Below are 18082 nucleotides of genomic sequence, written 5' to 3'. Positions count from 1 at the left end.
TAGTATTGTGAGGTTTTTAACTACTTTGGAAGTTTCTGGTGTATTTCCCAATTCCGCAAGGCCATGGAACGTGGAGTAGGTTCGAGGGTTTGTATGGCATTATCATAATTTCTGCTTTGTTTGGGTTGAGTTTAAGGCTGTTGGTGTTATGTAGATGGCGGGACTGATGAGGCTTGTGCCACTAGGCAGGTTGTTGTGTGTGGGGCTGAGTTGAAGCCACACTGTTTCCATTATTACTGTTGGGAAGGATTCTAACCATGATAAAGCTGTGTTGCTGATTTCTCTTCCTCCAAGTCTATACATGTTACTTTGCTTTGATGATTGATTTGCATGCATGAAGTGTGCATCATAAATTATGATCATGCATCATTCACATGCTGCTGCAGAATGTGGCCAACTTTGCACCAGACCTGCAGATGAACTTAACTGGTCTGCTGTTAAATTTCAGTTACCAGTTTAATGGTATCCACTACAGAATAATTGCTAATTTTACTATAGCTGATAAAATAGCTCAGTGGGTGGAGCCCTCGCTGCTGCGATGTGTGTGTGATCTGCAGGTTGCAGGTTCAAATCGCAGCAACGCCATCTCAGCCTATCATCCTTCTGCAGTCGATAAACCCAACACAGGTTGGGTGATATTGTGTGCATATTTGTTCTAGAAAAAAGAGCTTAAATGTTATTGCTGTACAATAACATATTATCATTTGGCCTTGGACGTCTGCTTGCAATCACAGTAATTTGACAATATGGATCTATACACACAGATATTAATGATACATATGGTGATCCATTCTTGTATGAAATGTATATCACATTAGGGAAATCATAACCATATTTTTCGTAGTCTACTTAGGAACAATGTTATTTGATGCAACTTCCTGTTTTGTCAAGGGGTGAATCACCGCTTCCCGGGATGTCACGTTCGGGTGGAGTCAAATGACATCACTTCTGGTGATGTCCTCAGAGGTCAAGGGTCATGAGGCGAGGGGTGGGCCACTTTTTCTTGGTTGTCCGGGCCTATTTCTTGTTCCAGTCCGATCCCGCCTATTGCGCCCTGTATGCCTGTGCCCACTCACTGTATCCCCACCCACAATAATCCCACCCATTTACTTTATCAATGTGTTAGACAGTGTGTGTTTTGTTTAATCCACCTTGGATTAGTTCCCAATGACTCAATGATTATTATATGTGACGACAGCAACAGTGTAGTATGCACAAATATTGTTTCGAACATAGTACATATGAAGTACTACATATGAGGGTCCAAAACATTCAACATATGTGTATAACTGTAAGTAATTTCATAAAGTATGTTATCTAACTAATAATGTTTATTTTTTTTACAGACAGAAGAGCGCAAATTATAATTTTCTCATATCTATTAAGTCTCCATACCTAATAGGAAACCCACACACTTTACCTAACTCTGACTGTCCCCACCCACTCACTCTATTGAAAGGTTTTCTACCACCATCGCACCCATACAGTGTCTTCCATCATCCATACACTCTACCCACACCCTCTCTACCCCTACATAGCCTTCCCCTACCCTCTAGACCCCTATCCACCCACCCTATCACTACTGAATCTATTCATGCTTCTGCACCCTACTCCCATCATATCTCAAAATGTAACTTACAAGGACTACTGAATACACACATATATACATATGTAAATAATATATATTTTTTAAAACATAAATTGATAATCACGGCTACCACCACATCCAACGAGATGGCGGGCTTAGAGGCACGGTTAATCTCAGCAATGACTGGAGGTCGTATCTGTCGCTACGAGATCGTCAATTGCTACCTGACGCACCTAATTGCGGCTATACACAGGCCATACCAGACCATTTGGTAGCCACGGCTATATATAAAAGTCAATGCATGCAATACCCTTGGCCACAAAGAAAACATTGTGAAAAATACATTTCAGAAACAGAAACTGCATAAAACAGATCAGTCAAGATGTTGTGATCTTTTAGTGCAGTTTCTGGTTTATTGTGTGTGTTTTTATAACAGGGTGGTACTGAAAAGGGCCGTTTTGGCAGAGAGGTGAGGAGGGGGAGACTAGGAAGGGAAGAACATTACAATTCTCACATGTAACAAAAAGCAAGAAAAGGTAACATTGATTTTTGGGGATTTTATTTGTTTTTGCGGTTTTTTAGTTTTTTTGTTTTTACAAAAAGGGGCTAAGAAATTGGCCCTTAAAAAATATATTGTCCTAATGGCAATGGGTCTGGTACACTGAAATGGCCTGTGGCCATCCATCTACGGTGACATCTCCCACTGTGGCCCATTTATGGCATTGTCTGCACAAAACTTTGCAGTTATTCAAGTCCAGTGTGGACAGCAGTGGGGGAGGTTGGGGCCTGGTGGAGTTTGTGGTAGGTACAGTAGTGGAGGTGGGTGGTGCAAAGGTTGCTGTTGTGGTTGCTGCTGTCGAAGGTGATGGCACGGCAGCTGTTCGACAACACACAGAGTTCGGCCATGTGCCTGTACTTTGTGTTTCTCATAGGCCTTTCGATAGTCCTCATCAACCTGGTCCAAGTATACTCGGACTAAGTGTTGAATGGGGACAGATGTGCCCAAGCTCTGTGACAGTACGTTAGACAGTCCACAGAGTAGCCTTTTCTTGCAAACCCTGCACTGTACCTTTTCTGTCTCTTTTAGGGTGTGGAACCGCTCAACCATGAAATATCTCCAAGTGTCTGCAGTTTCTTTCATCCTGCATAATTATTTTGCAGGGAAGGGATGGATTTGGTGTCCAAATGACCTCATCGCTGCTGATGTGGTCAGACATATTGTGCAATGTCTGACCTAGGAAATAAAGAAAATAACTAACTAAAATAATGAGTTGACAAATGGGATAAATGACAGGACAAAATAAAGAAGTAAATGGATAAAGGAGGGCATAGAAGGATGAGAAGAAATGTGCTGCTCAGTACCCAGAACAAAAATAAATGAGGAAAAGTAAAGAAGTTGTATTTGGGTGTAGTGAATAAAGGCAGCTATGCCCATCAGCCAATCAGGTGACGCAGTTTATACACACATTAATGAGTCATGTGTCACCACGTTACCGCAGTGCATATTCTGATTGGTCTTCCTTGCGCATGGCTTATCGTCATAGCCGCGCCTACGGAACTCGATACATAATTGGTTGATGCTTTAGACGTGGTTACGGGTCATGTGTAGGCACGTAAGGGGAGCACAAAATGTGATCAGTCAATAGACTAGGTGTGAATGTGCATAACAGCATTAAGGAACCGCGCTGCCTGATTGGGCCCTCTTGTTGATGCAGTTACAGGTCATGGGTAGGTGCATTAGCGGAGTGCAATATCTGATTGGTCGATGATCTAGGCGCGAATGCGCATAGCCTCATTAAGGAGCTGTGCCGCCTAATTGGGTCATCACATTGACGCAGCTTTAGAATGCGCCCAATCCAGTTGGTCAGTGTGGAAGGCATGAATCTGCATAACTGCAGATTAGGCCCTCTTGTTGACGTGGCTATAGAGTGCACTCAATCTTATTGGTCGGCATGGAGGCATGAATGTGCGTAGCCATGTTAAAGAACCATGCCACCTGATTGGGCCCTTTCGTTGAGTGTACATAATCTGACTGGTCGGCACGGAAGGTGCAAATGCACGTTGCCACATTAAGGAACTGCACCATCTGACTTGGCCCTCTCGTTGACGCGGCTATAGAGTGCATGCAGTCCGATTGGTCCGCGTGCAAGTCTCGAAAGCGCATAGCCATGCTTAGGTACCGCGCCGCCTGATTGGTCCCTCTCGTTGACATGGCTAAAGAGTGTGTGCAATCCGATTGGTCAGCATGGAAGGTGTGAATGCGCATAGCCCTATTAATGAACTGTGCAGTTTGATTGGGCATTCTCATTGACACAGCTATCAGTATGCGTAGGCATGTATGTGGGATGCGGAAAATTATTGTTTAATGGTTTAGACATGACTACGTCATGCGCCTGGGCATAGCCCCATGTAGGAAAGTTGCACTCTGATTGGCTTGTTGGTGTAGCCGCGTTATTCATCGCACTCAAAGACACCTCTCTCTTTTTTTCATTATGTTTTGTCTCTTGGTGGGTGACCTTTCTTGTGAACCTCTAGGAACTTTCAAGAGCAGTATAGAGAACTTTCTATTCCTTTCTTACCACCTTTCTCCTTTGTCCAGTCATTTGTGGTTTGTGCTTTTTTATTTTAGCCTGTTATGTGTTTTTAAAAACTTTTTCCATTTTAAGTGATAGTGTCCTTTTTGTGTTGTGTTTTTTTACAGTATTGTTTTTTCCTCCCCAATCAAGAGTTTTAAACATGACTGGGACCAGCATTGATGAAGAGGTGGTGTGGGTGTGTGCTGTCTTACCTTCATGGAAGAAGCAGTGTGCTCACAAAACAGTTGCTGATAGCTGGCAGTATGTTCGTGTGAAGGAGCAACAAAGTAAGTAGCAGGTTGAAGAAGTTCAGTGTGTTTTCTGTGGGAAGGTGTTGAGGAAAGGACCTTCAAATAAACCATCACAGAGTTTGGGAACATCTACTTTGATTCAGTGCCTGGTCTGTGTCTATTGGGACGATGTCGTGGAACCCTATTGAAAAGCTCATTTCCATAACAAGGAGAGAGCCCATGGTCCAGAATCTGCACGCTGGCACCTGCTGGCCAAAGGTATCTCTGCGCATCTGTAGCTTCCTTAGTTTCATCCACCACCACTTATCCCTTCCTGCCTGTACCCGAGCTAGACAACTGCCAGGTAATGTGTTTGAGATGTCAAAACTGGATCTTGGTGGGAGATGCCACCACGATAGTTGGAGAAGAGTCATTTTAGAAGACATACAACACAAGGCTAAGTGCCACCACTTGTAACATACATTTTGTTTTGAGTGGCCATTTTTTCCCCTTTAAAAAAAAAGAAAAACAAAAAAAAATCCAAAATAAAAAATACAAAGAAAAATAAATATTCCTTTTTTTACCCTTTCTTACCTGTGTGGTTCCGAATGTTTTCCACTTCCCTGTTCCATCCTCCTCCTTGACTTTTCAGGGCCAGTTTTTCAGGTATAAAAAAGACGATAAAAACACAGACTGTGTGAATGGATACATAATCCATAATTGGTCCTTTTAATACATTTTGTGTTAAAAAAACAAATATATTTATGGTGTTAGTTTAGCCGCGGTTAGCCTTGATGACAGTAGGCGCAGTACCTATGAATGTTATGTTAGTCCATGTTATGCAATGTTATGTCTCATAGCCATGACTATGAAAAAAAGTTTTGAAAAAAATTTACATATGTAAATATATGTGTAGTATATAGTCTTGAAACATTTTATTTTTAAAAAGATTTAGTGCAGTATTTGTGCAAAATGACTAACACTTTAATGACTTTCTTTTCATCTATAATAAATATAACTGTAAACAATTTTTAAAAGAAAATATTTATTTGGATGAGAAAGTGGTTGTGGGATTTATTGAATAACAAAACCCTTGAAATTCTAGGAAAAAAACTTTAGTTGCAAGAACGTTAAAGTAAGGAATTATTTGTACCAAACCCCTTGAAATTCAACGAAAAACCTTAGTTGCAGGAACGTTAAGGTGAGAATGCAACGAAACCCTTGAACTTTATCTAAAGCCACCTTAAATTTGCCCCCCTGTTGCACAGCCTATGACCATAATGAAAACTCCACTGGCGACATCACTTGTTACATGACCTATGACATCACCAATGATATTACAGATCACATCGCTGATGCCATCACAGCTGACAACACTAATTACATCATAAATGACAGATTACATAAGTAATGGCATCAGACATAACATCATTTATAAGTTAGCTCATAACAACTTTGTTTATCTTAACAAAAATTTAGGCTGCAGACTTGGCCATGACGAAGGCTGTGGTCACTGGCCATCAGCAAAAACCATACCTATTGGCCGGTTATTGTTCCCACAATATACAGTGACAGGTCTAAAAGCCACGCCTAGTGGTCCGTTACTGTTTTAAAATATAGAGTGGGCAAGGTCAAAATCCGCAGCCACTGGCCATGGCAAAAGGCATTCGCTAGTGACCCACTAATATGTTAGAATATATAGTTGGCATGGCCAAACACCATGGCTAATGACTGGTTAGTGTTGGAAAATATACAGTGGGCACAGCCGAAGTAGATGCCTACTGCCCAAGTGCAAAAGCCAGTGCGAGTGGCCCATTAGCATATACAGTGGGCACTGCTGAAGGCCATAGCTAGTGATACGTTGTATTCTAAAATATACAGTGGGCATGGCCGAAAGATGTTGACTATGGCCATGGTCAAAGGCCATGGCTTTGTCGCTCATTTATTTTTTAGTATATACAATGGTCATGGCTGAGGCCATGGCCACTGGCTAGTATTGTGCTGAAGGTCATGGCTAGAGGCTGGTTAGTGTATATAATAAACAGTGGACACGACTAAAGGTCATAGCCACTGATGAAGATCAAAGGCTATGGTTGGTGGCCTATTGGTGTTTTACAATGTACAGTGGGCCCGACTGAAAGCCCTGGCCATTTTTCATGGCCGAAGGACATGACTAGTGGCCCATTAATAATATATTTGGCAATGCCACTAACCATGGCTGAAGGCTGAAGAGGGAGTCAGGATCCTGGGATCACCCCCTCCCATCAAGTTCATGACAAGACGGAAGGCCAGAAAACACTGCAATCACCCATTCTATTTTGGAGGAATCCCAAATGCACCAATGATCGACAAATACACTGAAAAGTACCCTCTCAGTCAGCAATCCAGACGAAGTGTGGTACAGATCTATCCATGCGTGAATGAAGAGCCAAATACTATGGTCAGAGACAACTATATGGACAGACTGGACTAAGCACCAAGAAGCCATGTTGCTGACATCATTAGAGACACCACGACATAGCAGTGTTAGACATGAAGCACACGTGCAATCCGCACTACGAATCACAAACACACACTCGGATACATGAAGAACACGAGCATACAGTTCTATAGTTAGAGGACAGATACATAGACATACTGCCATTGCTTTTATCATTTTTTCCGTTAGCCAAATGCAGCAACGCAGAAACCGCAAGGCAGAAGAGATCCTGAGTGAGCATGCTGATGCTTAAAGCCAATAGTCACATGTACATACCGGAGAGCATATGAAACCTGATCAAACCACATATAGCTAACTCATAGAGAAAGTAGTATAACTTTGACAATGTAGAAACCGTATTATAAGGTTAAGGAAAATTACAGCAGGCCTCAAATCTTTGAACAGGAGACAAGATGAGCTGATTCAGACTGTACAAGGAGCCAGACGCGTGAGACAAGGCCCACACCCAAGGACAAGAGATGTGAAGACATTCCAATCCGAGACAACAAAGGGATCAGCTGTAGTAAAATGGAATAAATCCTCATAATTCGGAGCTGCAGAGCTCAAGTTCATGGTCTCTTGACACGTGATGCAGCTGAAGCAGACAATGGACAGTAGTCCATGGTGAGAAAGGGGAGGCGATTCCAGGTAGCAAGACGCAGGCTGCAACAAAATGTACAATAAGTGTTGCGACGTACAGGACATGGTCTCATAGGCAAAGGTGGTGCACAAAAGTTACAATACAGAGACATAAATCATTCACATCACTTTGAAAAGGTGCACAGTGAGCTCAGAACCATTTCGGCTCTAGCCAATCACAGTTTAGAAATCCAGGGGTGGGTGGCAATGGGAGAGAACAATGGAAGGGCATTCCACTGCAACAATGTACTAAGTTAGATTTTGGGGAAGGGACAGGCCAGCCACCTGACATGTAAGAGCCAGTAGAATAACATATAACATGAATATGTACCCATATAGGTTATTAGACTCCTGACAGCCAATCCCAGACAGCAATAGGTTTCTGGAGATTTTTTTTAGGCCAACAATGGCCTGCGCGCCATTTACTGTGTGACATGTTGGAATTTTTCAGAGTTCTTGGATCGATTCCTATTGGTTTTGGCTGTAATAAACTGCAGCTTGAATTTGCCATTGACTCTGTGTATACTGGGGGAGGGAGTTGGGCCCTCCAGCATCGATCTGGCATACCTGGGAGTTATCCCCAACAAGAACGTAGCAGAGTTGATGGTTCGCTGCAGCAGCCCGACACAAAGTCGTGTCCCAAGCCGCAGAACCTGAGAGGCTTCAGGACCCTTGCATATTTCGAGAAGACACGGACCCGTGCCAGTGGAAAGGCCATCAGGTGCCAGCTTGGAAATCATCCTGCCCGAAGTTAGCGAGGAGTCCAGGCAGACCAGGATTGGGAAGTGAGCACCTTCTGGGGAACAGGGCAGCCGAGCAGCGCAAGCAGACCATGTAGTGTGAGTAATCACCCAGTCAAACGCAAACTGTGGATGTGAGGAAGGGTATTGAATATTGTGGAGAATTGTTTAGTATTGTTGAGTATTGTCAAAGCATTGTATAGCATTGTCAAAGTTAGCAGGGACGGGAGCAGAGGTAGATGTCTCTTTTCTGTGTTTAGGGCTTGAGTTTTGAGGTAAATGGTTCTGGTGGATAACATAGACAATTGATTCGTGGGCAAGGATGAGAGAAGTTATGTAAATAGTGGTTTTCCTGTGGGTTGGGCATTTTAGCTCGGGTCATGCATGACAGTATCCCCATAAGGGTTAGCAAGGGAAGCTGGCCTAGATTCCACAAAGTGAGTTGACTGGTTAAGTCTCCTAGAATGAGACATTTTGCACACTAGTTGATGCAGCGGGTACAGTTCAATCACACAAGAATATTGGTATACTTTGCCTGGAGGTGGGAAGACAGGTGTGGGGTTTTTGTGTGTTTTGGGAGTAACAGGATATAACAGTGTGTGCGCAGTATTTGATTTGTCATAACACTACAATGGTTTGTAATTGGTGATGTCACGTATAGGTTTGCACATAGAACACAGAGAGAATGAGATGTGAGGAGCTAGCATTGGAAATTTGGGATTGGAATACAAGGTGAACCAGTGGCGGTGCACGGAAGGCGCATGAGCAAGATTGTAGGCTTGCCTGAGGGGGCAGTGACATCGAGGTTGTCAAGGGGTGGTGCTCGGAGCATGCCTGATAAGTTGTAGAGCCAGAGAGGCTTGTAGTAACCTGAAAAGCATTGTCATCACCTCGTACCTTTCTCCCAAAACAGAGAATTGTCGAAACCATCGAATTGAGGTCAGGTAAACAAGAGAAAAATGTGTCAGGGGAAGTGTGGGGGTGACACTCCCCTACAGCACCTGTATAAGACACTCCCAGCTTACAGGGAAAATATATGTAACTATAGAATAGAATGGTCCAAAAGCACAGAGGGAAAGTTCACTAAACCATGCCCACCTTGCAGACAAGGACATTCAGCAATCCCTACTGACACACACATGCAGGGCGCCTATAAAGGGAAGAAGTTAGCAAACGCATGGCCTTATTCGGACTGTGACGCATGTTCTGAGAGGGCAAGGAGGATGCAGCGAGGTGTCAGTGTATGCTGAGCCTGCAGGAGGTGAAGGAGCCAGGGGGATCACCCCTCCACTCCCCCATACATCCCTCTGAGTGTAGCATCCGTTGACACAGATGATGAGCAAAGGATGTACCCAATACAGGAATTAAGAGCAGCAGAGGGTAATTGAAACCTGACATATAAACCACCACTATATACAAAGGAGTAGGGGCTGAAGGGGCACAGGGCAGCCTGCAACTGAAAGGAGTTGAACAGCGAGGCTCAGAAGGGTGTGAAGGAGGGGCTCAGGAGCATAGCCATAAAGGAGTGGATAGGAGGACAGATACTCCTGAAACTGGAAGGGAAAACAGACGGGGAGGCAGAAGGAGCAGCTAAGGCAATGGACGGCCTGAAAGGAAACAGAAAAGCATCAGACTGGGCAGAGATAATGGACGAGACAGATAGGAAGGAGAGGGAACAAGAGGAGAAACTAGGAAGAGAGAACAGGGAAAGGAGACGCAAAGAAAAGTTGAAGAGAGAAGATAGGGAACGAAGGAAGGAGGAGGAGAAGGGACACATGCAGAGGGAAAGAGACAAGGGGATCGAAAGGGATTGCAGGGAGAGGAAAAGTGTGGAATGGGAGCAGCGGGACAAAAAGACAAGGGAAATGGAAGAGATCGAAAGGTGGAGGGAGATAGCATAGCAGGAAAAACGCAAGTTGGTTGAGAGGGAGCAGAGGAAGTTACAGTTGGACAGACTGGCACGGGAATGTGCACGCAGGGAGGGGAAGGAGCGAGCAATAAGGTTGGTAAAGACACAAGGGACAACAGAAAGGGAGAATGACAGACTAGAGGAGGACAGACGTGCAGAGCCAGATAGCACAAGCTCATGGGATAGGAGCACAATGGAAAGAGACGGAACAGGCCTAGGTGCCTAGGGGCGAGGAAGCAGATATGACTTGAGGGATATTGACCTCAGCATGAAACCTAAAACAGACTTGACATCTAGGAGACTGTGTTTTGCAGATGATGGGTGCAGTAACATGAGCTCAGGTTTTGACAATGAAGACAGAAAAGTGGGGAAAAGAGCGGGAAGCAATATCGATCCCAGTCAGTGGGGCAGGGACAGTCAAGCGAGTGACATGGGAGCACAGGACGCACACAGGAGGAGAAGGAGGTGGCAGCTAAAATGAGCAGGCCTGGCTGGCAAACAACTTGCACACCCTACACGATTCCACTATATATGTCGTTATGCTTAGAGACCTCCCACAATGAAGGAAGGGGGAAACAGCTATAGCTTGCTCAAGGGGAAGGTTAACAAGGGTTCTCATACTAGAACCAATAGATGTTTACGCATGTGTTGAGAGAGGGGACGAACAGGTCAGACTGACTAGGAGCACACATGGGGAGGAGGGGTTCACACAGATGCCCTTATCTAAGAGGGGAGGGGTACTACGACCTCAGTATATACCATGGAAACACGCTGACAAGGAGAATCTGAAGTGTAGGCTGCCCTTGTTGAGTGCAGGGGCTGGGAAATGGATTTACAAGATGGAAAGGATGACAGCAGGAAACAGGTTAGCAGTGGGAGACATAAAGGGACTACTAGTGGCAATCCTGGGGGGCGTTGCTGATGATGTATAGAAAAGTGTGGGGTTCTCTAGAGTGACAAACCAAAACACTGCGCATGATCGCTCGCCGTTTGCAAATTGCAAAGCTGCTGTATGGCAAGAATTAAGGGGAAAATACCCAGACACCTCAGACATCGGGCAATTATGTCCTGGAAAATGTGTAAAGACGAAGACCCATTGCATTATATACAGGAGATTCAAGAGCTTTGGCACCTTGAAACCCGAGAACCTTGAGAAAAAACAGTAGAAATATTCTATCACATACTAGTGCAAGGGCGGCCATAATCTGCCCAGAAACACCTAAGGAAGTTGGTAGGAATGGAAACAAAAGGATAGCCAGAAATACAGCTCACAAAAGTACACCATTGTAGGCTATGGCAGGAGAAGCTTAAGAAAAAGGCAGAGGACAGGAAGATAGATGAAGCGAAACTAGTACAGAAATAATTCACAAAGTAATCACAGGATGGGGCGGTACTAACCAGCCCCACCCCACATGGACAGCAGCAGCAACAACCACAGCAGTTTGCATCACCCATGGGGGCAGGGTTCATGAGGCAGGGAAACGCACAGCAAGGGTTTCGGAGAAGGGGGGCAGCCGAGAGGACACGGGTCAGGACCCCAAATGCATCATAGCCAAAGGGGCTTTCCATGCGGGTTTTAGGGTTATGAGCAGCAGGGCCCAGGGGAGTGTTCATGGGGTTTCCAAGGGCAAGGGAGAGAGCCACCACAGTGTTGGACATGTGGGTAATTAGGACACACTTCAAAAGTGTGCAGGAGCAGGGGGATGCAGCACAACTGGGGAGCAAAGGGCCAGCAGCCATATCAAGGGGGGACCAGGACGACTATTATACACTGTGGGGTGCATTTAAAGGCCTCAATCAAAAGTCCCTTTCACCTGAACAGCAGCATTTAAAAACCACAACCAAAAATGGCCCTGCTTTGATTTCCCGGTCACATGAGTGGCAAGTATTTAAACACTGCAAACAAAAATGACCCTGCTTTGCCTTCCCTGTTACAGGAATGGCAAGAAGTTAAACACTGCAACCAAAAATGGCCTGGCTTTTGCTTTTATTTCACATGAGTGGCAAGAATGTAAACACAGCAACAAAAACAGCTTGGCTTTTTCTCTTGGTTCATGTCAAATTAAAGAACCATGCGGAGAGGGGCCTACCCATCATCATCTATGGACAAGCAGCAATGTAAATAGACCCAGAAGGAGAAATCAAAGAATCCTGTGACCTGCAAGATAGGATTTTAAACATTAAAAGCAAAAATGGCCTGCATATGTGTTGCAAATAAAAATGGCTTTAAAAAGCCACAAAGTAAAAAGATATCACTGCTCACACAGAAAATGTCAGGGAAATATGATGTGGGGGGTGACCAAAGCAAACGTATATCAGGTTTCACCCACAAAACTCCTGTAACCTGTGAAGAGACACTTCAAACTGGTTGAGGCAGAAACTTCACAATGGCAAGCCCCACATCCAGCTGGATATCACACTGATCCTTTAACTATCCTGCAATACAATGTGATGCTGCGGGAGACGTCATAATTCCTGTTTTGCAGACATGATGGCATGAATGCATGGATTTCAAAGAAGGGAATCCTTGGCTAAAGCATGACAAAAAGGTGCAAGTTCTTGTTGCACCCACTTGAAAGAGAAAACTGTCAATTTCAAAGAGACTCATAAAAACCATTTGGTCACAGGCTGGCCCAGGGGAACAGATGGCTGTGAGGGATGAATCGGCCAGCCCATTTGCTGACAGACACACTCATCATTCATATTAAAAGACTATTTTATTTTAGGCATTTTGCACAGCCATCAGACTGAGGATGGATCTCAATTTTATGCCATTGTTCATGTAATTTCCAGGCGGTTTTAAGGATATTCATTGCATTTACCTGGGACTCTGGGAACTGTAATGGCTAGTAAGATCAGGTTTCTGGCTGATCTGAACGTGACAATTATGATTTTGATGGAAAGGTGGAAAATGAAATTAGGTACGTGCTTGAGAACGTACATATTCATAACTTTTGTACACTTTATTAAAATGACAAAAAGGTGGCACATGGCCACGCTATATCACTCAGCTTTGGCGATTGGCTTATCTAATTCCCCATGACCAACTCAAACAGAATAGATGTTGCACATGGCAGTTGCTAGTACAATTATGAAGTTATGATATATAACTAGTTTTGGCCAAAAAGATGAGCTGAGAATAAACAGGCTAATAAAGGGGAACGACAGATGGTGCTCCAAAATCCCTGATCCAATCCTGACTGGGGGTGGAGAGAGAGAGAATAAAAAACTGTCCAATCCTGGCAGCAGGGATAATTACAGGGTACTCCCCCTGGATTGTAAAAGTTATTGATGTCATTTCTGCTATATAAAGGGGACTGTACTAGGACTGAGGTAACACACAAAAACCGGGGAGACAGGAAAGTAGGACGTAGAGAGGGCAGCTGAACCTTACCATCTTTGAGAGTGCAGTGACCAGACCCTTGCCCTTTCTTTCCAGAGATGCAGCTGGCTTTCCTAAATCTTAAACCAAGGCTTGCTATGTAAGTAGCATATAACCCGAGCCCTAAATTGCTTAAACCCTTAATTTATGTAGTAGTAGATCCAATGTTTCCCATTGAAAGGCCCACATTGGCAGTGTAATTCAGTCATCTCCCCATAGAAGAGTCTCTTGTTTGCCTGTGTATGTTAGCATATCTCCTTTGAAAAACCTCTCAGTTGTCTGTGTAAATCCCGGTTCCATGTAATAATGTCACCACAAAAATCTCGCCATGCAAAAATATCGCCGAAAAATGGCCATTCTTTGTGGCGACATTATTGCATGGAACATGCGGGGGACACCCCCGCAACCCCCACATTTTTTTTGTTCTTTTTTTTAAAATTTTTAAATTTTTTTTTTTTTGCCCCTGTCCCCATATATATGGTCACCCATATAATATCGCCGCAACCTTTTCCCGGCGATATTATTTACGGCGACCATATAAATGGGGATAATATTACCTGATACCCTAAATCCCTAGTATTTTTTTTCAGGTAAATCAATTAATTCTCCCATTGAAATTCTTGAAATTCACGGTTTAAGATTGTTGCAATTCGAAATCAGCCATCTTGTTCCTGGAGTTTTTATTTAACTGTTATAGTCAGTAAAGTGTTGCCTAAAAAAAATTCTTCTTCTTGTAACTAAAAACCGAATTTGTGTGTTTTGGGAGTAACAGGATATAACAGTGTGTGCGCAGTATTTGATTTGTCATAACACTACAATGGTTTGTAATTGGTGATGTCACGTATAGGTTTGTGTTAGGGAGAATTCTCTGTTTAGGCTGAATTTCCTAACCTAGTGAGTCCCCCAGCAGCTTTGCTGGATTTCTGGGGTTTGTTTTTTCCCTCCTGCCAAGAGTGTGACCCTTTTCCTCTCACTCTTGGACATGTATGTGTGGAATTCCTTTGAGGTGTCAATGTGTTCGATGGGCTATGGGGTCTTTTACTCCATAGGGTCTCATAAGTTTTTCTATGTGTGTCACTCTGCACCCTACGTGTCGTGACACGGGGGCGCCCTAGCAGGTCCCCCCACCATAGACTCCATACCCGGGGACTGACTACTGTCTCCCCGGGCATGTAAAGTCACCATTGGCTTTACTAGACCTAAATTTACTAACAGAACTAGTACCAACCATCTTATTGTGGACGTGCTAGTAGGGGTAATACGATTACTCCTGGATCTGTTACTCGAGGGGGCACTGTCCCGTCCCCCCTCGTCGAGTTTTGGCTGGTGGCAGTGGAAACTACTTGTTATGTTCGGCCCCGAACATAACCCTATGGGATTCGTCCCATTGTTGAAGATTGATACTGTTTTTCGTTAATCTCCAACGTACCACCGATCTACTTATCTTAAATAAGTTTATCGAGTGGTATTTTCTGCCAGAACTCGGGTTGAAAAATGGCGTCTGTGTTTTTCTCTGTGACTCCGAAACCAAAGGTTGAGCCCTTTGTTCCACTTTTGGCGGGCCTCTGGACAGAGACCCGCGAAGGTGGCGCCATTCTGTCTGGGTTACCTCAGGGGTGTGGGAGGGGGTTTAGACACCCTGGACCGAGTTGCCTTGCCAACTCAGGTCGCACTCTGGAGTGATTGGCCCAGGTGGTGAGCCTTCCCGCTCACCACTTAGCATGTGTTGATTGACAAGCTAGGCTGAATGAATGGGGGACGTCTGCATAAAAGCAGGGCCTTTGGGACTGGATCTTCAGGAAGTCGCCACTGGACCTAAAGAATCCGACGAGGGTAACGCTGAGCCGACCTGCACGACAAAACCTCCGGTGGAGCCCTGCGGAATCGTCTCACAATCTCCCGACGACAGAAGAGATCTCCCTGCCGGAGAGGCTCTTTCCCTGGCTGGTGGGAACAACCAGTCTTCTTCTTCTTTGCGCTTTTTGATCGCCCAGGACGCAGTGGTCGAATTGCCCGTGCAGAGCACCCGGCAACCGGATAGCCACTACTCCTGCATCGTGATCGAAAGGTGGTGCCTTGTGACGAAGCACTCCGCGGCTGGTTTCTTCCCTGGTGGTGCACCGGACATCTTCTCTTCGACGACGAGAGCATCTCTTCTCTTGGCCAAGACCCGTCGTGCATCCACCACCAGGAACAACTGCCCCCGTCGGAGCTGTCTTCCCCCACAAGGTACCGTAAACCGCCTGGCTTCCCTTTTTGATCGGTTCGTGTGAGGTATCTGATTCCTCTCCGTTCCGTTGGGTTGCCTCCAATCTTTATTCACTCTTTGTTCTGAACTGGTTCAACCTGTCGCTAAACAATTTGCTAAACAAGACTTGAGTGCATCATCCGTAGAGACTTTCCAGGACATCGTGCCTTGCCTCTCACCGAGTGGGCCTGGCCGCCGAACTGTATGATCTAGTGTGATTAATGCTTTCTTGCCTTGCAATTTTACCCGCTTCAGTATGAACCGTGTTGACTTCGTTACCTGCCTTTCTCTTCTCTCCCTTCCTCACTAAAAATATTCGAGTGTCATCTGGGTTTAGGTATACACCTCTGTCTGAAAATAAGTGGTGCCGTAGAACCTAGAGTTGTCGATATAGTGTTTCGGGGGGTTGAGCTTTATTCCACCCTGCAGAGTAATTGTATTTTGATTTGTTTGCCGTGGTTCACTTTAGTATTTTTCGTAGACATTCTGTTATTAATAAATAACTTACTATCTTTATACTAAAGCCTGGTTGCGTGTTTACTCGTTTTGCTGCGAAGAATTACCCTATCTTGTATACTCCCTATACTGACCAACTTTTCTTGAGAGAAGTCTGACTGCTCAGCCACAGCTACCAATTGGATCTGTGTGGTACAGACTGCTACCAAGCGGGTTCATCGCAACACCTGTAGTCCTAAATCTTTTGCAGTGGTCCCAGAGGGAACTGCACAGGTTTCCGCCTAACAGTTTGCACATAGAACACAGAGAGAATGAGATGTGAGGAGCTAGCATTGGAAATTTGGGATTGGAATACAAGGTGAACCAGTGGCGGTGCACGGAAGGCGCATGAGCAAGATTGTGGGCTTGCCTGAGGGGGCAGTGACATCGAGGTTGTCAAGGGGTGGTGCTCGGAGCATGCCTGATAAGTTGTAGAGCCAGAGAGGCTTGTAGTAACCTGAAAAGCATTGTCATCACCTCGTACCTTTCTCCCAAAACAGAGAATTGTCGAAACCATCGAATTGAGGTCAGGTAAACAAGAGAAAAATGTGTCAGGGGAAGTGTGGGGGTGACACTCCCCTACAGCACCTGTATAAGACACTCCTAGCTTACAGGGAAAATATATGTAACTATAGCATAGAATGGTCCAAAAGCACAGAGGGAAAGTTCACTAAACCATGCCCACCTTGCAGACAAGGACATGCAGCAATCCCTACTGACACACACATGCAGGGCGCCAATAAAGGGAAGAGGTTAGCAAACGCATGGCCTTATTCGGACTGTGACGCATGTTCTGAGAGGGCAAGGAGGATGCAGCCAGGTGTCAGTGTATACTGAGCCTGCAGGAGGTGAAGGAGCCAGGGGGATCACCCCTCCACTCCCCCATACATCCCTCTGAGTGTAGCATCCGTTGACACAGACGATGAGCAAAGGATGTACCCAATACAGGAATTAAGAGCAGTAGAGGGTAATTGAAACCTGACATATAAACCACCACTATATACAAAGGAGTAGGGGCTGAAGGGGCACAGGGCAGCCTGCAACTGAAAGGAGTTGAACAGCGAGGCTCAGAAGGGTGTGAAGGAGGGGCTCAGGAGCATTGCCATAAAGGAGTGGATAGAGGACAGATACTCCTGAAACTGGAAGGGAAAACAGACGGGGAGGCAGAAGGAGCAGCTAAGGCAATGGAAGGCCTGAAAGGAAACAGCAAAGCATCAGACTGGGCAGAGATAATGGATGAGACAGATAGGAAGGAGAGGGAACAACAGGAGAAACTAGGAAGAGAGAACAGGGAAAGGAGACACGAAGAAAAGTTGAAGAGAGAAGATAGGGAACGAAGGAAGGAGGAGGAGAAGGAACACATGCAGAGGGAAAGAGACAAGGGGATCGAAAGGGATTGCAGGGAGAGGAAAAGTGTGGAATGGGACCAGCGGGACAAAAAGACAAGGGAAATGGAAGAGATCGAAAGGTGGAGGGAGATAGCAGAGCAGGAAAAACGCAAGTTGGTTGAGAGGGAGCAGAGGAAGTTACAGTTGGACAGACTGGCACGGGAATGTGCACGCAGGGAGGGGAAGGAGCGAGCAATAAGGTTGGTAAAGACACAAGGGACAACAGGAAGGGGGAATGACAGACTAGAGGAGGACAGACGTGCAGAGCCAGATAGCACAGGCTCATGGGATAGGAGCACAATGGAAAGAGACGGAACAGGCCTAGGTGCCTAAGGGCGAGGAAGCAGATATGACTTGAGGGATATTGACCTCAGCATGAAACCTAAAACAGACTTGACATCTAGGAGA

The sequence above is a fragment of the Ambystoma mexicanum genome, chromosome 4p (genome assembly GCF_040938575.1).
Source record: "Ambystoma mexicanum isolate Mex_15411 chromosome 4p, UKY_AmexF1_1, whole genome shotgun sequence".
Classification (NCBI taxonomy): domain Eukaryota; kingdom Metazoa; phylum Chordata; class Amphibia; order Caudata; family Ambystomatidae; genus Ambystoma; species Ambystoma mexicanum.
The sequence above is the reverse complement of the archived record's forward strand: the minus strand, read 5'-3'. Positions refer to the sequence as shown.